At 39.7% G+C, this 22,500-nt stretch overlaps 2 protein-coding genes across 5 annotated transcripts in view; one reads left to right on the top strand and one right to left on the bottom strand.

Moving 5' to 3' along the window:
* The window catches only part of LOC138006196 (uncharacterized), a 128,870-nt gene that overhangs the window by 102,262 nt on the left and 4,108 nt on the right, over nucleotides 1-22,500 (bottom strand). The window contains exon 1 of one of the 2 annotated variants that reach the window (XM_068852359.1): nucleotides 21,691-21,778. The exons of the other annotated variant lie outside the window; for it this stretch is intronic. The gene's annotated coding sequence lies outside the window, so the exon portion shown is untranslated. Of the gene's footprint in view, nucleotides 1-21,690; nucleotides 21,779-22,500 lie in introns of those variants that run through there. 2 annotated transcript variants of the gene reach the window in all.
* LOC138006197 (transient receptor potential cation channel subfamily A member 1-like) overlaps nucleotides 1-22,500 on the top strand; it is a 76,423-nt gene that overhangs the window by 2,686 nt on the left and 51,237 nt on the right. The window contains exon 1 of one of the 3 annotated variants that reach the window (XM_068852368.1): nucleotides 14,175-14,628. The exons of the other annotated variants lie outside the window; for them this stretch is intronic. The gene's annotated coding sequence lies outside the window, so the exon portion shown is untranslated. Of the gene's footprint in view, nucleotides 1-14,174; nucleotides 14,629-22,500 lie in introns of those variants that run through there. 3 annotated transcript variants of the gene reach the window in all.

The raw sequence follows: 22,500 nt of genomic DNA on the forward strand, positions 1-22,500 counted from the left end.
TGATTTTGCAAATGAAAGACTCTTGCTCTGCCAATTTGACGTTTAGAGCTCATAATTAACAAAATGAAACAAAATTACCTAAAATAGCGTGACCTAGCCCCTTTAATGAATCTATTTCAATTGAAGTACATGTTGCAAATGGGTCCCATACCTAATAAATCTCTGCCATGAGAGTAAATAATTTTACACCTCCCATTAGGCAGACAGTATATTGCTACTTGTCTGTGTAAGGTTCAAGTGTTAAAATAATTAAATGCATGATAATTATCCATGAGCAAAGAACCAAAGGCAGCTAATATTGATATAACATAAGGAAAGTCTGAAATTATAGGATGTGCAGTATTTAGCAAACCACTATAACTATCACTGTATGTCAACTGATAATTAATGTAGCTTAAGTTATAACCATAACAGGCAAATCTGTCAAAAATAGGAGTCCCTGTTTGCATGATTGTGACAAAGCTGAATACATATTAGTCCCAATGTTTATAATTTGAACCAAGCCAGCTGAAGAGGTTATTGGATTCCTGAAAATTTAAAAGGTGCGGACATAGACATTGCCACACGTTGTGTGCCTGCATTTGCCGTACCGAATACTTCAACATTACCTTGACTGTATGGTGCGGCAACAGTTTTAGTTGGATCAACAATTCCTGGACCTCGGTTGTTTGTACGTCATTTGCGAGTCGAATTAACTCAGGAATGTAAAAGCGATACAAATAGATCTTTGTAAAGCCACAGATGATAATTTGTTACATTTCATAAATGTGAACCAAACCTTTTCAATACTGGCAAATAAATGGCCTCTAAGTAAAACAAAAGTAAGACAGAAAACCAGAATTTCCCCTTGAAGCATCCTCTAAATTCCTATGCCACTAAATAAACAGAATACATATCAACGACTAGTCTGTATTGTTGAGAGAATTCCCCATTTTGACTTGGTCGCATGCCCATACTGACAATAACAGTAGTTCTAAGAACAGCTCAGATTGCTAAAAGTCGGATCAGTTTTTTTCAGGTATTCTCAGTTCGCTCAAAGCTGCTCTAAGGTTCTCAAAGATCACTAGGAGCTGAGATGACCGGCATGTTGATGGAGATCAGTTTGAATGACCTTTATGTCGATCCCGCTCTCGTGCAAAGTGTTTATTTGTAAAACAAATTAGAAAAAATATATATAATTATTTTTGTCTTTAATGTCAACAACTTACCTTTGGCTCCACAATCGAAAAAGATTTATTCTAACAGCTCGATCCGTACGACCCGGGCCGTACGACCGCGACTACAATCACAAAGTTTGAACAGTCAAGATGCGATGATTTGGGCGCGACCATGCACATCCAAGAGAAAATGACACATCTTAAGGGCTAGACTTTCAAAAGTCCTTCGTCTCGTGTAGATTCGCGTCCGAAAAATCACGCTTCGCTCGCCCAAAGATTTTCTTCCAGGATTCTCGTTAGGTGGAATTGTGGCAAGTCTATTTTAAGGGCTTGAAACATGAGAGGGATGGTTGATTTCTTCAAACACGCACTGTTTATTTTGTCACGCAAAATGGACTGATATTCCAAGCATACATACATTTTAAGACTCTAATACTTCTTTTCAAGTCTTTCTATTAATTTTTTTGACTGAACAATACATTTTTCAGGAGCTATTAATTGTTTTGAGAAATCCCCTACCCCCCGCTCCACGTAAAGTTACAGTCATGTAAATGTATGCAAGCATAAATTTCCATGCAGTAATGTGACACGGAAAACAAGAAACGGAGGCCATTTTATACCTCATGCGCTTACTGCGCATGAGTAATAAGCTTAATTACATGTGCCCAACAAAGACCATGTGCCCTGGTTTGTTTTTCCAAACAAAATATTGTCCGGATCAGGATCTACATGTATCACCATTTGATCGCGTCCACTTTTCACATATTCTTCCACTCTGCTAAGTGCATTTTTTAAAAAAGGGTAGCTGATAAACCTAGAAAAACATCAACTGTTAAACTCCTATTTAAAATCAAAGCCTTGACAGTGCATACCGTTTTACAAGCAAAGGTTTCGTTTTAAGTTTAAGGGAATCCCCACGACATCCCATCGCGCAACCAAAACCGCAACTCGTCATTCTTCAGCGAAGAAGGATTTAGCCCAGCTAACGAAGCTCCGGGAATGTCATCTTCGGTAAGAATAACTGAGTCATTCACTGCACTACTTGAGGACGCCATTTTAGGAGGATTTAGCTGTGATAAGACCGGGATATCGTACAACATAAATCTGCTGACAGCCGCTACTAAAAATACGGCCTACCAAACCTCGCTTTCATGTATTAGAACCTTGGTCTTTCCGCGTGTCCGCCATTTTTGAATACGGTGTATTTACGCGGTTCACCATACTTAATATGCTAATATTAATTACAGGACGGATAAAATACAATTAATTCCTTAGACAAGCAAGACAAACAATGTAATTACTAACTACGGGAACTGACTTACTGACTAACTTAAGATATCAAGAAATTTACTCAGGTTAAGAAATTGGACCACTTTTAACAAAAGCAGAGGAATTATTCGTCGTGATTGCAATATATTTTTCTAAGTCAATTTTATCTTGTACAAGGGTGATGAAATCAGCAAACTGAGGTCTTTTATCATCTAAGGCATTAGTATAAAGAAAGTATTTTCCGATTAAGATTAAGTGATTGAGGGTTAAACAAGACGACCAGTCGTCGAACACTCCACATGTTATTTCATTTTTAGAAAGAGTAGATTTATTTTCTGGAGATATCGAAATGAACCAAGTAGTAAACGCAGACCAGAACGATTTCGTAACGTAACACGAAAAGAGTAGATGAGAAATCGTTTGTTCAACATTAATACAATATGGGCAGTAAGGGTGAGGTTTTTTCTTCATTTTGTGTAAAATAATATTTGTATGTAATATATTGTGGATTAGTTTGTACTTAAAAATGGATAGTTTCACTTCTTTCGTTACACGAAATGGCAAAGAGTAAACGCTTTGTCGCCTTTGTGCATCAAAAGCGCATTCTGTTAATCTTTTTTCTGCGCAGGTGGACACTGCTGTCGGCTAATCAGAGTGTTGTTGTCTTACTTGGGGGTCGCACATCAGAGCGGGGCTCCAAATTAAGTGCGCCCTTTTTACCTCCCAACCATAATATACCCGATTCACACAATCCCTTTGGGTGATACCACCACAGAAGACAGACGACAACACCGGGAACTACATGCCCTACTCTTTGCGACAAGTGTGCGGGTTCTTTTACGTCCCACAGGATTATGAACATTGAAGGGTTGTGAGACGGGACCTCCGGTTTATCGTCCTTATCCGAGAAGATTAGAGGGTCTAACCATTTGCAGATGTAATTACAAAGGGAGCACTTTTTCCTCAGTTATTTAAAGACCCTGATTGTTGGTCCGGCCGGAGTTGAACTCACGACTTCCCGCGTGACAGCCCGGTGCTCAACCAACTGAGCCATCGGTGCGCGGTCTTGCACGTCAGCTTATCGATCACGAGTTGAGTGCTTGCCAGGACATGTTGATGCTCGTCTCTTTTTAGGCTTTTTTTCCACTCATCAGGTATAGCCGACAGCAAGCTAAGGTAGTGCAGAAAATTACATTTATTTTTAAATTTTTGCACAAACGCTTTAAGCGATAAAAAACTATTTCCTATATCATTAACAAGACAGGCAAGTTTACATATGCTAACTTGATTCAAGATTCGATAATAAACAGGTGAATTGTTTATTCATATAAAACGGTTATTCCAAATTATTACTCATGCCCTCCGTTTCTTGTTTTCCGTGTTACATTAGTGCATGGAAATTTATGCTTGCATACATTTACATGACTGTAACTTTACGTGGGGCGGGGGGGGGGGGGGAGGGTAGGGGATTATTAAAAAAAAAAAAAATAGCTGCTGAAAAATGTATTGTTGAGTCAGAAAAATTAATAGAAAAACTTGAAAAAAAGTATTGGAGTCTTAAAATGTATGTATGCTTGGAATATCAGTCCATTTTGCATGACAAAATCAACAGCGCGTGTTTGAAGAAATCAACTATCCCTCTCATGTTTCAAGGCCTTAAGTAGACTTGCCAGAATGCCATGTTTTGGCGAGCGAAGCGTGATTTTTCGGACGCGAATCTACACGAGACGAAGGACTTTTGAAAGTCTAGCCCTTAAGATGTGTCATTTTCTCTTGGATGTGCATGGTCGCGCCCGAATCATCGCATCTTGACTGCACCTGTCCATCCGTTCAAACTTTGTGATTGTAGTCGCGGTCGTACGGATCGAGCTGCTAAAATAAATATTTTTTGATTGTGGAGCCAAAGGTACGTTGTTGACATTAAAGACAAAATTATGTATTTTTTCTAATTTGTTTTACAAATAAAGGTTACGGTTTACATAAAGGTCAGGCAAACTATCTCCATCAACAAGCTGGTCAAAAACGGATCCGACTTTTAGCAATCTGAGCTGTTCTTAGAACTACTGTTATTGTCAGTATGGGCATGCGACGAAGTCAAAATGGGGAATTGTTTCAACAATACAGACTAGTCGTTGACAGCCTTCTCAAAATATTTTTCGGGAGCAGGTCATAAGGAAGGTGGAGACGGTTTGGTGCTAAAGGCACCCAAGCGACTGCCCAAAGGATGCAAGCTTCTAGGAGGGTCTTGGGGCATGCTCCCCTACGGATTTTTTCAAATTTAGACATTCACAGATGCAATTTTGTGCAGTCTGGTGGATTTAAAGTGACGAACATTCACATATGGAATTGACACTTGCTTGGAGTCTGATAAGAAATACTGGAATTCTAGTTAAATAAACATTTCATGTGCGCCAGGCAAAAAAATATCGTGGACACGAATTTGTACGTCAAACAAACTTTTTTCAAGCTTTTAGAATATCTCCAGTGACTTCACGTTCGAGCTAAAAATGTATTGTGTCTGACATTTACTGACTGGAAGGAGACGGTCAGGCTTTCTGAGGAGGCGGCTCATTGAGCCGTCGACCGGGGCCAACTGGAAAACATGGACTGGACTCTGGACTGGACTTTGGACTGGACTCTGGACTGGACTTTATTAAACGAAGTTAATATTTAACCAATAATATAACGATTAACCGTTTCTATTTAATTATTAACCAGCGAGAATGAGAATGAGAATGGATGTCTTTTTCAAAGGGATCATAAACGAAAAATCTAACAATGCTGCCCAGTAACTTTCAATCAATGTTAGCTACCTTTGATTCCTTGCTCATGGATAATTATCATGCATATATTTTAACAATTGAACTTTCACAGTAGCAATATACTGTCTGCCTAATGTGAGGTGTAAAACGTTTGATTCTCATGGCAGAGATTTATTAGGTATGGGACCCATTTGCAATATGTACTTCAATTGAAATAGATTCATTAATGAATTTGGTACAACATTTTCAGAATATATGTGCACAAACATCAACAAATTACTCAACAATTATTCGCCGAAGGCGAAGTGATAATCGGTGAATATTCACCGAGACGAAGTCGAGGTGAATATTCACCGATAACCACTGAGCCTGAGGCGAATAATTGTTTTAGTATAAATACACAGGTGATTATTTCAAAAAAGAGAAAAAAAAAACATTTCAACGCGAAAATCATCTTCACTTACAGTGGCAAAACGACTACTGGCAGCCATTTTGTCCGTCGAGGTGATTATCGGCTGATAATCCGAGATAGCGAGCCAATGAGAGCGCACGATTTTGTATAATCACCTGTGTATTTATACTAAACTGTGTTAACATTATTAAAATGTAAAGCAACAGTGGAAGCATTGTTCATTCATTATTTGTTCGAAACCAAAATTTTAGACCCTAAGAGCACGCAAATGATGTTTATCTTTGTTCTTGCATAGAATGTTCTGATGTGTCATTTTATTCAATTTGTTTTTCCACCTCAAAGTCTTGTAACTATTGCACCTCTCAAACAGTGGATAGTATCATTGAGAATGGAAGAGCAATTTAATTATCAGAAATGTTACTCCAGCAAAATATGTTTTTATTTCTGATTTTCTAAAGAAATTAGATGTAGGCCGCTGGCCATGTAAAAGTTATTCATAGAGCAAGATGTCCGGGAAATTTATCTTGTAATGTGGTTCCCAGTAAACAACAGCTTAAAACTGCCATTTTAGATAATAAGGAAAAGCAGCACAGGTTTTTTGATGTGAATTTCTAGCTACTGCATTAGTTGTGTTTTCCAGTGGTATGAAAAGCAAAAGATGAGTTACCACGTTTTTGTATACAATGGTTCGGAACCAAAAAATGTAACAAAAGTATTTTCAAATGTAGATTCTGTTATTGATCTCTATTATTCAAAGTAAATTTAATTGTTTTGAAACAAAGTATAAGGTTGCATTTCTTAGGTGTTTATGTGAACTATCAAATATAGAAAGGAAACAAATAATAAGAAAGCATAAATCTACTTCAGAAATTGCAGCAAACTGGAAGAAAGAGGAGAGAAATTTACAGCCCAATGGACGCTGAGAAAAAATAAGAACTGCCTCCACATTGTTTTGAAAAGTACAGGTCTATGGACCCATCGAAAAAAACAGACTCTTTCAAATAAAGATGAAAAGTATAGGTCAATGAACTCACACGATAAAGAGCAACTTTTCTCAAATAGATTCTTGTAACACCTATATACCTTGTTTTGTGGCGTACAATAATTATGATCATCATCATCATCATCATCATTATTATTAAACTGTCAACAAAAGTACAAATAACCTAACAGCGCATGAGTATAGGCTACTTAGAGCCTCTTGTTTGCTTTAAAATGTCATTTTTATCTTAAGGCGTTGTACAGTTTAATTCTTGCCAGTGTATTAATACATCTCAATAGAATTTCGGTAAGTGTTCGTTGATATCTAAATATTTGTGACCGTCCAGATAAAAAGGATGCTTAACCAAAAAGCGTTTCGAGTGCATTTGAAACGCATTTGAAACGCACGTGAAACACGTTTGAAACTGTTTGAAATGCGTTTGAAACGAAGGAAAAAGTGTTTATCTATGTTTCACTGATGTTTGAAACGCCAACCTGTGCTACATCTGCAAACAGTGAACATAATTATTACTGTCGCGGCAAATTATTTCAGTAGAGAATGCACGGAGTAATTTTCCGTTTCATTTGTTTCTTAAAAGTACCCTTTTGTTTTAATGAAGCTTACCGGTTTGTGAATTAATCATAAAACAAAGTGGATGAGGTTTTTTTTTCTAGTAAGCCGAGGAGCATATATTGCTGTTGAAATAATGTCTGATAATAGTCAAATTGAAGTGCAACTCAGATAAAAGCGTTACATTTATTTACTGAATGAACAATGCATGAGATTGATAACGAACACAAGTAAAGGAGACAAAGAATAATTATACGTTAGTGGTTGTGTTATGATAATTGATGAGATACGGGTAACCGAAAACCCTTTGCTAACCGCAGTAACATTGTATTTCGATACCGCATAAAAGCTTTTGATGTAAATGCTTTGGTTTAGATTGAATGATTAATTGGACTACGAAAAAATGTAGCAGGTTTTGAAGTTGTAATCGAGTGAAATAAAACGTAATTAATCAGAAAGATACAGTCCTTTGATCGGGAACCAGCGCCGCACACTTGGTCCTTCGAGCCGGAGAGCGGATACTTTAGCATGGGAAAGAAAAAAGGAAGCGTAGCATCCAATGAGCCCAGCATCGAAGATCTCGTGGAATTGAAACGTAGAACACGAAAGGCTCACCGAGCATACTTGAAACAACTAGTAGCTGAAGCAAAGGCCCTGTTAGAAGACCATGACACGCCTCTGCGACTTAAATCTGTCCAGTTGAAAGGGACACTTGAAGAACAGTTAGACTCAACAAAGAAAATCGATGAGGAAATCCTGAATCTTTTTGTACAAGTAGAAGGAGTCTCGGACGACGAAATTACCGAAGAGGTTAAACTTGCTGGGGACATAAGAGGCGAAATAAATGCATTGGTGATCTTGTTAACTGACCTTCTCACCAATAGAGCAGATGACCCCACCAGCCATTCTGGAGCTAGCCTTTCTGGCTTTCAAAGCAATGATGAAAACCCCTCGCTTCGAGTGAAGTTACCAAAGTTGGAGGCGTAAACATTTTCCGGAATGATAGAAGAATGGCAAGAGTTTTGGGATACGAAGTTATCGTCCGTTGATAAATTTTCTTATTTGCGTGGACTTCTTATGGGAGGGGCGAGAACATCCATCGCAGGACTGGCCCTCACATCGGCGAATTATGAGGCCGCCATCGAAATCCTGAAACGACGGTTCGGGAAGAAGACCGCAATAGAGAGAACGCATATTAATGACTTGCTTAAGGCTGTCCCCGTTCAACATGATGAAAACACTACTGGTCTACGTAAACTCACGACACGGTTGAAGTACATCATCGAGGCCTTCAAGCCTTGGGAGTAAACGCCAACACCTACGAAGGAATCGTGGTTCCTTCCATTTTGAGCAAGCTCCCGGAAACTGTTAGATTACAAATCACTAGAGGAAAAAATTACGAGCAGTGGACGATGGAAGAAATGCTGCAGGAGTTGTTGTGCGAACTTGAACTGAGAGAAGAACATTGCATGAAGAACGAGAAGACCGAAAGGCAGGACATAGGAACTTATAGGGGCGGACCCGTGACAGCCAGCGCCCTTTTAACAAAAACTTGGAACGATTTCTGTGCGTATTGTAAAGGCAAACATACCGATGAGGAATGCATGAAACATGTACTCATAGCTAACAAAAATATGAGCTCTTAAAAAGATGTGTCTTAAGTTTCTTCTTAAAAGTGTCAATAGAGTCACACCTCCTAACTTCTAAAGGAAGACTATTCCATAAAGCATAATCGAGGTGCACAAACAGAGAAGGCACGTGAGCCATACGTCTTGAGATTAAATTTGGGCTCATGCTGGAGCAATTGCGTAGACGATCTTAACATACGCCTTGGAACATAGGCTTCTAACAATTCACTTAAATAACTAGGTGCTAAACCATTAACTACTTTAAACGTAAATAATAAAATCTTAAATATTATCCTCTGCTCTACTGGTAACCAATGTAATTCTATCAGTAACGGTGTGATATGATCAAATTTCCGAGAACGAGCTATAACTCGAGCAGCAGAGTTTAAAACATATTGCAAACGCTGAATAAGAAAGTTAGGCAAACCAAACAAAAGTGCATTACATGAATCAATCCGAGAAGTAACAAATGCATGCATTAAAGTTTTAGCAGTATCGTAACTCAAAATTTTTTCTAATCTTAGCAATGTTCCTAATATGATAAAAAGCTACTCTACAGATGTTCTTAATATGTTCACCAAAGTTCATGTGATTATCAAATGTGACGCGAATGTTCATGTAAGATTTAGACGACGAGATAACAAGATCGCCTATATGCTTAACGTGAAGAATGAGTAGTTCAGTCTTGTCACTGTTGAGTTAAAGGTTATTATGAAGCATCCATCGTTCAGTGGCACATACACATGACTCCAGAATAGAACGGGAGCGTTCAATATCACTAGTAATAGATGACTTAAATGACATGTTCAACTGGGTGTCATTAGCGTACATGTGAAAACGTACACCATACTCTCGTAGTATATCACCAAGTGGAGCAGTGTACAACAGGTACAGAAACGGTCCAAGAGTGGAACCTTGAGGGACTCCAAACATCACGCCACGACAGGAAGACCTTGAGTTGTTAATGCATACAAACTGCGTACGCCCCTGAAGATAAGACAAACCATGACAAAGCAGTTCCTTTAATTCCAAAACGATCTGATAATCTTGACAATAAAACTCGATGGTTCACCGTATCAAACGCTGCAGAAAGATCTAAGAAAAGCAGCATAACACAATTATCATCGTCAATTTCAGTGAGAATATCGTTGTGTACCCTGATTAGGGCCGATTCAGTACTATGGCATGGTTTACAGGCTGACTGAAAGACTTCATGTAGACAGTTGTCATATAGATGTTGATTTAACTGAAGAGCAACAACGTTTTCGCAGCACTTTGGTATAAATGGTAGATTTGATATGGGCCTATAGTTGGAAAGTATTTCGCGATCAGCAGCAGATTTCTTCAATAACGGTATAATCAATGCCATCTTTAAAACATCAGGAAATTGTCCATGCTGTAGAGACAGATAATAATAATAATACGCCTAGACCCGATACGGGTAAAACACTAGAATGTACATAATAAAGTAAATTCTATTTAATCAATTTCCACTTATAGCTTTCTTTCGAGCTCGGTGCTCCTTTTGTCGTTGGTAAGTTGCAATTCGATTTGCATTCACAATTCCACAAACATTTCCAATGGTTCTTCTCCAGAGTGGTCGGTCAACAACCACAGATTAACAATCCTAGTTATGACTGGAAGAGGAACATCATAGCACTGTCGCAAAACCAAAGCTGGAACTTGATCAAGTTGACACGATTTAAGTGATGAACCTTTAATGAGGCTAGCTAATTCTTCACAGCTAACTAATTGGAAATTGGATAACTGCGACTGACAATCAGTCTGACTGGTCTCAGAATAATCGTTCGTGGTGGTTGCTTTCATCTGATCAAGATCTTTAGAGATCATCGAGATTTTAGCATGGAAAAACGGTCAGCAAATTTATTAGCTAGGTGTTCATCATTATCTGCAGTAGGCAATTGCTTAGGAGCTTGACGAGTCATGAGTTTACTAACGTTGGAAAAGAGCTTTTTAGGATCACACTTTTGTTCTTCAATCAAAGTAGAGTAGTAAATCCTCTTTGAATCAGAAATAAGCTCTTTTACAGCATTGCATTGCATGACATAAAGTTCGTGGTCAATAGTTAAGTGAGATGATCTCCATCGACGTTCCAATTTCCTTCGCTTTTTCTTTGCCTCATCAATGTCGGGTGTATACCATGGAGCACATGGACGGAGCGTGATGACGCGGTTTTTGAGCAGTGCATGTTTATCTAGAGCATCAAGTAAACTTTTACTATAGTGATCAACGTTGTCATTCAAGTTGGTAGTTTCTAGTAGTTAAATCCGTAGATGAACGAAGGAATTTGTTACGTAAGTACGCTAGATGTTTTATTTGTGCTAAGGGCCATATTGCTCGAGAATGTAAATGCGAAATTGTTTGTAAATGTTGTAACAAACCGGGCCATCACATTTCAATTTGCTATAGGGGTCACAACGCGTACCAAGCGCCGTGCCAGGTCAATCGCGCGAACAATAGTCATCGTGATGTCTCGCAAAATGCCTGTCAAGTCAGTGCCAGCCACGCTAGTCCCGCCCTTCACGTGGGCTTGGTGGGGAGGGTTGCGTTACAAACAGCCCAAGCAATCATTTCGGGAAACAAAGGTTCGAGGGTGAGGGTATTATTCGATGCCGGTAGCCACAAATCCTTTATTACTACCAGAGCTGTCCAAGGGGGCGATGGGATTAAAATCAAGGCGTATGAGGTACCCAACATAACACAAATTAGGAACGAACACATTGAAGTCAAGAAAAACGAGTACCCCCACTTACAAGGTTTGTGGTTTTCAGATGTCAGTCGAGACAGTGAAATCCTTGAAGTGGACTCGCTCATCGGTGCAGATTATCTTTGGTCCTTTCAAGAAGGGAGAACAATAAGGGGGAAGCCCAATGATCCCGTCGCTATAGAAACTCGCTTGGGCTGGGTCCTGTCGGGGCCCTTGGTGGGATTTTGCGAAGACTCGCAAATCAATGTAAATTTTGTGGGACATGATTTGTCACGCAATGGAGATAATCGAGAATTAGAAGAATGCGTGGGAAAACTGTGGGACTTCGAAACCCTGGGAATTCGAGAGGACAACGAAGTTCATGAAGGGTTGAAAGATGCGATCGTCCTCAATGGTGAAAGGTAGAAGGAATTGGCCCCCTGCCGAGAAATTATGAAAACAGCATGAAACGTCTGAAGGGACAAATGGGGAGGCTAAAAGACAATCCTGACATTTTGAAAACCTATGACGCCATCATAAGGGAGCAAGAAGAGAATGGAATAATTGAAAGGGTGGCTGAGCTAGATGCAGCTGACAGAGTTCATTACCTTCCACATCACGCCGTCATACGCAAAGATGCAAAAACGACGAAGGTAAGAATAGTGTATGATGCATCCTCTAAAGAAGGGAAACGAGGTGTGTCCCTAAACGATTGTTTTCATGTCGGACCAGCCTTATCGCCACTGTTGTATGATATTTTGATTCGATTTCGAGAAAGGCGCGTTGTGTTAGTCGGTGACATAGAGAAGGCATTCCTTAATTAATATCGTGGTGAATGAGCGTGACAGGGGTTGTTTGCGTTTCGTGTGGGTGACAAGTGTTGACAGCGATCGATTAGACCCTATCGCTTACAGATTTTGCCGTGTTGTTTTTGGGATCAATTGTTCGCCCTTTTGCTCAATGCGACGCTCCAGTATCATTTGGACTCGTTCACTGAGCTCGATCCAGAGTTCGTGCGTATTATGAAAAGGAGTTTCTACGTTGATGATCTCATTACCGGACAAAATACCATTCAGGAGACAAGTGAGTTGTACGATAAAGCGAAATCAAGACTTGCACTGGGTGGGTTTAAACTCAGGAAATGGTTGACAAACAGTAAAGATTTAAGAGCCGAAATAACACAACGTGAACAGCGTAGCGAGTCAAGTGTTGACGGACAGGTTAGAGGCGCCGACGAAAGTTATGCCAAGGCCACAATTGGAGCGAACACTAGTTCGAAAAATCAAGGGCACCCAACTTCAATTTTCGGAAAACATTTGTTCGGAAGACGATTTGAGATCTAGAATTTTCGGAACATTTGTAATAAATTTTCTTGCTTGCCTGCCTGCCCTAGGATTTTCGAACATCTAACACATGGTACAATTGCCCATTTTTAACGGATTTTTACCCTAAAAAGGTCATCTAGAATTTTCGGAACCTTTTTTTTTTTTTTTTTTTTAACAACAACAGAGACTTTATTTTTTTTCTGGCTGCAATTTTCGAAAAGGTAAGTTTTTATCCCTATAATTTTCGGATCACTAGACTTTCAGCTAGGAAATCCGAACAGATGAAAAATTTTTAGGGGATAAAAATATGCCTATATCTGCCGTTTAAAAGCTAAAATACGTTTAACAATGCTATGTTTAAGTGGTTTTGAACTACATTCTCGTTGGGTGCCCCTGAAAAATGAGAAGGTCCTCGGACAGTCGTGGAATTGCGAACTGGACTTGTTTGTGTTTGAGCTGTCTGATGTGGCGGAAAGAGCCGATGGATTGCCAGTTACGAAAAGAAGCATTCTGAAGGTGATTGCAGGTATGTACGATCCCATAGGTTTACTGAGCCCAGTGGTAGTCGGAATGAAGTTTTCTTCCAAGAGTTGTGTGTGAGCAAAGTAGAATGGGACGAAAGGTTAACGGACGAATTTGAGAAACGTTGGAGAGGATGGTTGAGAGACTTAACGAAGGCGAAAGAGGTTCACGTTCCAAGATGCGTTTATGGAGTAGTTCAGGGTAAGCTAAATTGTTCATTGCATGGATTTGCTGACGCTAGCAAAATGACCTATTGCGCCGTTATTTATTTTGTCTGTGAAGCTTCTGGAAGCATCACTCCAACGTTGCTAACATCCAAGACGAGAGTTTCCCCTCTGAAGGCGCAGACGATACCACGATTGGAATTAATGTCGGGCAAAATTCTTGCTACGTTCATGAACACCGTTAAAAACGCCTTAGAAGGGGAAGTCAGAATATCCGGTGTGCGTTTGTGGTTAGACAGCAAAACAGCTCTTTGGTGTATAGCAAACAATGGGGAGTGGAAACAATATGTCCGCCATCGGGTTAACGAAATTCTCAAAGTCACTAAGAAAGACGAATGGGGGTATTTCCCTAGCGAAGAGAATCCAGCGGACATTGGTTCAAGGGGTGAGAGAGCTTCAAGACTGAAAGAGTGTGACCTGTGGTGGAGAGGTCCCAGTTGGCTATCCCGACCAGAAAATGAATGGCCAAATTCAGAGATCAGTGAAACCGCTCAGAGCAACGAAGAGAGAAAACTGGGTAACGTGACAGTGGCAGGCGTGACGAAAAATTCCGATGTCACGCAGGTGTTAGACGTAAACAACTTCAGTAAGTATGGACGACTGTTGAGAGTGACTTAATTTACGGTCAAGTGAAAAAGTGCAAGAGCGGAAAACAGGCACACCTCACATGGATCAAGACTTGTCAAGAAGAATTGAAGAATGACAAATCATACCAGGAGCTGGCTTGCAAATTGAAATTGGAGGAACGTGGGGGTGTATTGAGGTGCAAGGGCAGGTTAGAGAATTCTGACTTAGACGTAGAGTCACAGCAGCCCATCATCCTCATGAAAGATCACAAAGTTACAAAACTACTCATTGAAGAATGCCACAGAAAGGTACACCACGGAGGAGTTAGAGCGACACTTGGAGAGCTTAGGTCACGATTTTGGGTGCCCAAGGGCCGGCAGGTTGTGAAAAGGGTTCTGAGAGAATGCTTGACTTGCAAAAGGGAGCAGGGTAAGCCATTTAGAGAGCCACCAACAGCGGCTTTACCGGATTTCAGAGTAAAGGAAGCTCCACCATTCGCTAAGGTAGGTATTGACTTTGCAGGGCCATTGTTTGTGAAGTCGCACACGGGGGAAATAGTTAAAAGTTATGTTGTTTTGTTTACTTGTTGCGTAACACGAGCAGTGCATTTAGATTTGGTAACCGATCTGTCAGTGACTACATTTGTGCGATGTTTAAGAAAATTTGCAGCTAGAAGAGGAGCACCATCATTAATCATCTCGGACAACACAAAAACCTTTAAGGCAACCGCAAAGCTGTTGAAGAGGATGCGTGACAGCAAAGAAGTGAAGTAGCACCTAGAAGGTAATCGAATAGACTGGAAATTCAATTTGGAAAGGACTCCATGGTGGGGAGGATTTCATGACAGATTGATTGGCTCTGCTAAACGTTGTCTAAGAAAGGTACTCGGAAAGGCTAAGCTCAATGCGGATGAACTTCTAACTGTTTTAACCGAGTTAGAAGCGACCATGAATTCTCCTCCTTTAACCTACGAATATGACGAAGTGGGAGCCGAGATGCTAACTCCATCTCATTTTATCTACGGACGTCGGTTGATAAGTTTGCCCGAAGAAACAACGAATGACAAGGAAGAAAGCGGAACAGGGTATCTTAGGAGGTTTAGGTATCTTGCGAAGCTGAGAATACATTTCTGGAATCGTTGGCGTAAAGAATATTTAATCGATTTGAGAGAACATCACCGTAACAAGGGGGAAAGCAACAACGAGGTAAGCGAAGGTGAAGTGGTTTTAGTGCACGAAGACAACGTAAAGAGAAGCAATTGGAAGATGAGAAAGGTAGAAAAACTAATAGTAGGCAAAGATCATGAGGTAAGAGGTGTCAAATTAAGACTTGTTACCAAAGGGAAACCTATCTTCTTTAACAGACCCTTGCAAAAGAGCTACCCTTTGGAAGTTCCTGGTATGTCAGGGGAGAGGAGTAAGATCTGGGATGGTGTAGATTCGGGTGGGAGTGCGAACGAACAACCCGTAGGTACAGGAAGACCCGCGCGAGCGGCTGCGTAGGATTCACGTTGGCTAACGCGAGCTGTGATCGATTGCTAATTGTTTTGTTTGTTTTGTCGTACACACACGCGTGATTTCACTTGACAGGCCGAGTGTACTATGTTTTGACCCCTTTGGGTCAAGGGGGGAGTGTGTCTGATAATAGTCAAATTGTAGTGCAACGCAGGTAAAAGCGTTACATTTATTTCTGAATGAACAATGCATGAGATTGATAACGAACACAAGTAAAGGAGACAAAGAAAAATTATACGTTAGTGGTTGTGTTATAATAATTGATGAGATAAGGGTAACCGCAAACCCTTTGCCAACCGCAGTAATATTGTATTTCGATACCGCATAAAAGCTATTGATGTAAATGCTTTGGTTTAGATTGAATGATTAATTGGACTACGAAAAAGTGTAGCAAGTTTTGAAGTTGTAATCAAGTGAAATAAAACGTAATTAATCAGAAAGATACAGTCCTTTGATCGGGAACCAGCGCCGGGAGATAATTTCCCGCACAAATAATGACATAGTGTTTAAAGTAAGGAGCGAGAATTCAGGTGTTTCTAAAACGAAGACCCAAAAACGAAGACCTAAGACTTAAGACCCTATGATCTAAAACGAAGACCCACTGATCTAAAACTAAGACCCACTGATCTAAACCGACAACATTGTGTGTTATGGAATGGTAGGAACGGTGCAACAGTGGAACATCTGAATGTGGGCTCTAAGTGCGTGTGCTCGAAACTCCTCACAAATAAATTATATAATATGTCTACTCAATTGAATGTAAAGTTCAATTACTTGTTGTTTACTGATGTTTCAAGGTGTAGACGGGCCGAAAACGACTCCTATGGGTCAAGATAGGAAATTCAACGACCTCAGAGCTTTGCATCAGGCATTGATGGGCGGTATTCTGTAACGAACGGCAAAATTCTTTTGCGCATTTTTTGTTTAAATTGTAGAGCAGACATTCTTTCGCTAAAATTGACTTCAGATAGAGTCATGTTCAAAGGGTTATCTGGATAACCTCTGTGGCGTAATCTTTGTGTGAATAGTATCATGTGATCTTCAAATTTCGCTTTTGAAGAGTCAGTTCATCAGCGCATTAATTTTTAGAAGAAAACTGCAATTTGAAGCAAGATTTTGTGAAAGACTTCCGAGATTACAATCAAATTTTGGAGATCGCGAAGAGATCTTGTAGATTCTGCCGGGTCACGCGCGACAATTCACTGTAAAAAGTAAACGCTGTTTCCAAAGCAAAGTGCCTATCTCTAAATAGCAATATCACAAAAACTGTGAGGGCATTATTTTAACTGAAGAAAAGCCTAGCTCTTAAAGTTAGCAAGATCTTCCCAGCGTCGTTAAAGCCTTCTGGGCAGAAACGTTTCACTAAAAGTATGTGTTTGCATGACAAAGATGTGACAGAAATATCGGAACAACAACAACACTTTATTCACTCTTGTACAAGCTTAAATATATATCAATCTGAAAAAAAGTGAACTAGAATAGTGCACAAATATTGAGTCTGGAGGCTAATTAACTGGGTAGTTTTCGAGTTAGCCCCCAGTTACTTTAAATTACATATAACAAAAGATGGAGAGCTGAATCTCCTGTTTAGTGACCATAGCGTCGTTTTGTTCAGGAGGCTCGATAAACGTGGCCGCCCGCCATTACGACATATGCTAAATACCTCTCGCTCGTTTGACTAAAATATACTCGTTATCCACTACGCTCAAATCCTCCTGAAATTTCAGGGTTTCTGGTTTCCCTAAATTCCAGAGGTTTCTTGCTATCTTTGGGTGACGAAAGTTCAAAGGCGAAAGAACGAACTGGCGAACCGGGTTTTCTCTCCGCTTTGAGACTCGTCATTCCGTCGCTCTAAAGGCTCGTTTACACAGAGCGATTTTATCGCGCGACAAGAGCTGCGATAAAATCGCGGCAAAGTTGTACTTAATTTCGAGCATGTTCGAATTTGCGGCGGCAAGGTTGCGATCTGTCGCGCTACAAATCGCATTGAAATCGCCGGCTGTTCACTCGGGCGATTTGCTGTCGCCGTAAAATCGCCGTTCGATCGCAGCCCTTTTTGCGCGGTAAAATCGCTCTGTGTAAACGAGCCTTAAGAGAGAAAAAAACCTCTGGCATCCTAACTAAGAAACAGACCCTCGTACTTTCGTTCATTTCCATTTCAAAGATGTTGAAATTATTTAGCTTCAGAAACGTTTCGAAAAAAAATTGAAATTCACTCATATTTGACAAAACTTACAAAGACTGGTAATGCAATTCATGCAGAAGAACCGAGTGATAATATAATTATGGACATGTTAATTCTTCCGCTTCAAACGCAATGAAATGTGACACTTGTGCGCGATGAAACGCTGTTGTTTGAAACGCATTTGAACCATGTTTGAAACTGTTTGAAACACTGTTTTGAAACGCATTTGGGAAGAAATGGTCTTAGCATACATTTTATCTGGAAGGTCACATTTGAGGTCATAGTTACATTGAAAGAGAAGTTTTCCTCCTGCGTTCGAAAGCAAGGATAGTGGAATAATTAAGTTTCCTTGGTCCACTGTCGTCAGAGCACAAGCGCTTTACCCGTGTTGTTTTCAGAGCTTTGTCAAATAATGAAAAGTCAATCATACCAAGTCCTCCTTCATTCTTACCTTTCGTGATAGTTGGTTTTTTAAGTTTCGGATTTTTGCCTTTCCAGATATTATTATATATTATCTTGTTGACTTTAGCAGTAAAACCAGGTGGAGTGTTCAATACGCTGCAAATAAACGTTAATTTTGATAACGCGAGGGTTTTAACAATATTGATTCTGCCATAAATTGTTATGTCTCCAGAGGACCAGATGTTTGATAATTTTTGGAGTGGACTTTTCTGCCCCATTTAGTGCTGTATTGAGTGGCTTCTGACACTACACTGGTCTCTTCTTCTTTACTCTTTGGAGAGCGAAACACACGAGCCATGTTTCTATTACAATGAAAAGCTCTATGAAAATGAATTGCTAAATTCAAAGCTGAATATTTCGAAACTCCTATGGGACAACTCCACACCCACATGATTAACATGATGTCTGACCTATATGGGCTTTAAAACAGATCGCCTGCAGCTCACCATTTTAGATGCCCATAAAGGTCTTCCACTGATATTTGTATCCATTACATGTATTCAGATCCAATGCAAATGGTTAAAACTATTTTGTATCTCCATTTCAGAATGTGTATTCTGTAATATATATATCTGCACATGTGACCTGAATGCTGTTTTACTATTGGTTATTTCCTCATCAATTTTTAGTGAATTTTACAACAAATTTTTGATGAAGTTTTGGCATATCTAGCATAATTATGGAAGCAACAGAATTAACACAGGGAAAATTTGAGACTTGCCACAAGTCGACCTTATGAGAATCCCAGGAGAAAATGTTTTGGCAAGCAAAGCGTGATTCTTCAGACGCGAAGCGGATGAGCAAGCGACGAAGTCGCAAGAGGTCGACCTTCGTCCCGCGCGCCATCTACAGGAGACGAAGGACTTTTCAAAAGTCAAGGAAAATTTATCCAAGATACTGTAATATTTTGCAGTTAATAGTACACTGTAACTCGAGAAACACAACAACTTAACACAATTTAATAGCTCAATCCTAAAGCTTTACACAAGCCTGTCTGTATATGGGCATGCCCAAATATGGTAATGTACAAGAGTCGCAACCTACAACAGATGCTTAAAATTGTGTTCTTTGTACTAAATTCGTGATCTCTGTAAAGTTTTAAAAATACCATTGCAATAGTCGCACGTTGTAGGTCACGGGTCGTAAAAAATAAATTATAACACTTAGAGGTCCAAAACACCTAATAGGTATGGATATAACTTTTCAAGACTAGTAGTAATCAAAGATTAGGAGTGCGTTCTCCGCCTGTGATAATAGTTGTCTGTTAGTTGTCATATAACATACTGACAAAGTCCACTATTGTTCTGTGGATTTTGATTTCCTTGCTTTATTTAATGCGATTCGATATGACCTTTGATGACACGTTGCGTGACGGCTCCAGTTTCGGTAAACTAGCAAATTCATGTTATGAAACGTCACATTTTCACTTTTACTGGTAATGTTTCAGCATGAAGGCTGATTTCTAAAAAGAATACTTGTGTTACATCTAGTACTCCGGGTATTCTGAGCTGGAAGCACAAATATCAGCTAACATCTGTAACCTTTGCTCTCGCGTTTCCGGCCCGTTTATCCGTGCTTTATGTTAACAAACTCCCGGAAAAACTCCGTGCGACTGGCAATAATTATTATTTCCGCTGATGAATAAAAATAAGTCAGCATTTACATTGCTCTTCCTTAGTTCTGGCTTACTCTTATAGGTCTTGGCTTCAGAGTACTCTTCCATCGATTCAATTTCGACCTTCGCTGAGTACAGACTGAACAATTTGTGGCCACTGGAACTATATATTAAAGTCAACAAATGTAATCAAAATATAGCCAATGAAATATGGCTGTTCCCACGCGAAGGGTTAACATAGCAAAGCCAAGGCGATTCGTTGCAGCTGGAGCATCTCGCAAAAACCGACTCGAAATCCTAACTCGAAAATCCAACTCGAAATCCTACCTCGGGAGTTAATTTGTCTCATAATAAAGCTGAACTACTGTAACTAGTAATAGTTGACACTACAGCTGCCCCCGCGATGCAAAGTGCTGCATTATTGTTATTTGCAAGTTATTATAGTCGATACCGTATGTGTTGACTGTTGTAATGTTGTAATAGTCTTTTAACTCAAATCAGAGAAGGTGTAGCCTGAAGTTGAGACGATTACTTTGAGTTGTTTCTATTCTCTTAGGGGGAAAATGAGTCGAAGTAATAGTCTGAAATCCAGGCTAGAAAAGGCTAGGCGGAAAAGGCAATAGGATGTTTGGAATGAACAGAGTATGGAAAATTTCTGGTGGCTGAATCCTGTCAAAACTAATGAACAGCACCTGTCACGTCCTAATTTAGAACTATACAGGGACTAAAAGAAGAGTGTTTATCTGTTGTCACTTGAGCCACCGCCCTGCCTTCAATAGCCTTCAGTGTCATAAACGTGCAGCTAATGATGAACGCCTGACTGTCAAGTTTTTCAACTTCTAGTACGCTTACCAAGCGTCTCTCGAGCCTAGATTTCGGATGAACACGAATCTTATGCTTTCGTGGTCGAATAACAGCGCTTTCTCAAATATATATATATAATTTCCATAAGGTCGCAATAGTAGCAAGTATGATAAATACTGTAGGAAACAGACAACTTTTGTAAAAGACATGTTTCGGCATGCTTATGCCATCATCAGTTTAATAAGTTCCTAAGTGTGAACAGTTATAAAGTCTACGGGTAGATGAAAAAATTATTACAACATGACGTAATACAAAAGCGGGTACTATTTACAGCGTGACACCAAACATCAAGGTGTAAACTAAAACGTGAGAAAAGTGTTGTAATGCTGCAATTGTTTGTTAAGTTCCGGTTTGATCTTATTTATATGAAAAGCTTCTTTGAGTTTTAAATCAATTGAGTTGCTGGCAGAATCCAGAATACTAAAGCACGAAGGGGAGTATTTGCTCTTACATAAAGGAGATGTGTTGAAATGCTTAAAACTATGCGAGTTTTTATCGCTTTCCGTGTGTTCCTTTATCCTGGTAGAAAAGTGGCGACTAGTTTCGCCAATATAACGGGAATTACAACCCGCACAAGAAAATTGGTAAACCACCATGGATTTTAGAGCAACAGGAGTACGATCTTTAACACAAAACATGTTTTTAATTTTGAATGAAGTGAAAACCTAACTGTCAAATTGCAGCAGCATTATAACACTTTTCTCACGTTTTAGTTTACACCTTGATGTTTGGTGTCACGCTGTAAATAGTACCCGCTCTTGTATTTCGTCATGTTGTAATAATTTTTTCATCTACCCGTAGACTTTATAACTGTTCACACTTAGGAACTCATTTAACTGATGATGGCATAAGCATGCCGAAACATGTCTTTTAAAAAAGTTGTCTGTTTCCTACAGTATAAATATATAAGTTCAGTTTTTCTCACCTTAAAATCAGCTGCTCCTCAGCGTGACAACCGCGAGAACAGACGCCGTGATGCGACTGACACAAAATATTAAGCCATGCGCTTCCTTTCATAATACTCTGCACCCCCCAAATAGGGACGTCACAATTCACAAACTCTCAGAAACTCCCTCTGGGATTTTTCTCGATTTACGTCATCCTAACCATTTCGTACTTGCGGGCGCAAACAATAGAAACGTCATCATTACCTACCGATTCCTCGCGGCCCCTATTCGAGCAAATCGAGATTTTTTCTAGTATACCGACTGCATATTTGAACTGTAAGTACTGCCCTTAATATACACGCGAGCTACTAGGGTGCCTCCTCGGGATTTCGCCTCTGGGCGAAATCCCTGCGGGGGCAATAAGACGCACGTGTTTAATCGTGTTTAATCGTAAACAATTTGCGTGACGCTACGGACACAGACTCGCCGGCGCGTGCTTTATAAAAATAAAAACTATTCCTTCCAGAAAAATCAAATAAATATTGTTGGCGCATCTTACAAACTTTGAATGAAGATCTTGTTTTTTTAACGGAGAGCACTTTACCGTTTGAATCAGCGAATTAAGCACGGTAGAACCGAAGATATGTTTTTTTTTTCGTGTATGCCGTGACATTGCACAATGCCCTCTCGCCGGCGCGGGCCTTAGAAAAGCAAACTTTTCCCTCGCCATTTCACATCGCTGTAATCAAAATTCAAGGTGTAAAAATAAGAAATATTTTAGCTTGTATTTTAAAAATAATTTGTGTTAGCAATATTCATCATATTATAGGCTTGTTAGGTCCCTGGGT

Source organism: Montipora foliosa, chromosome 6, assembly GCF_036669935.1.
Source record: "Montipora foliosa isolate CH-2021 chromosome 6, ASM3666993v2, whole genome shotgun sequence".
NCBI classification, from domain to species: domain Eukaryota; kingdom Metazoa; phylum Cnidaria; class Anthozoa; order Scleractinia; family Acroporidae; genus Montipora; species Montipora foliosa.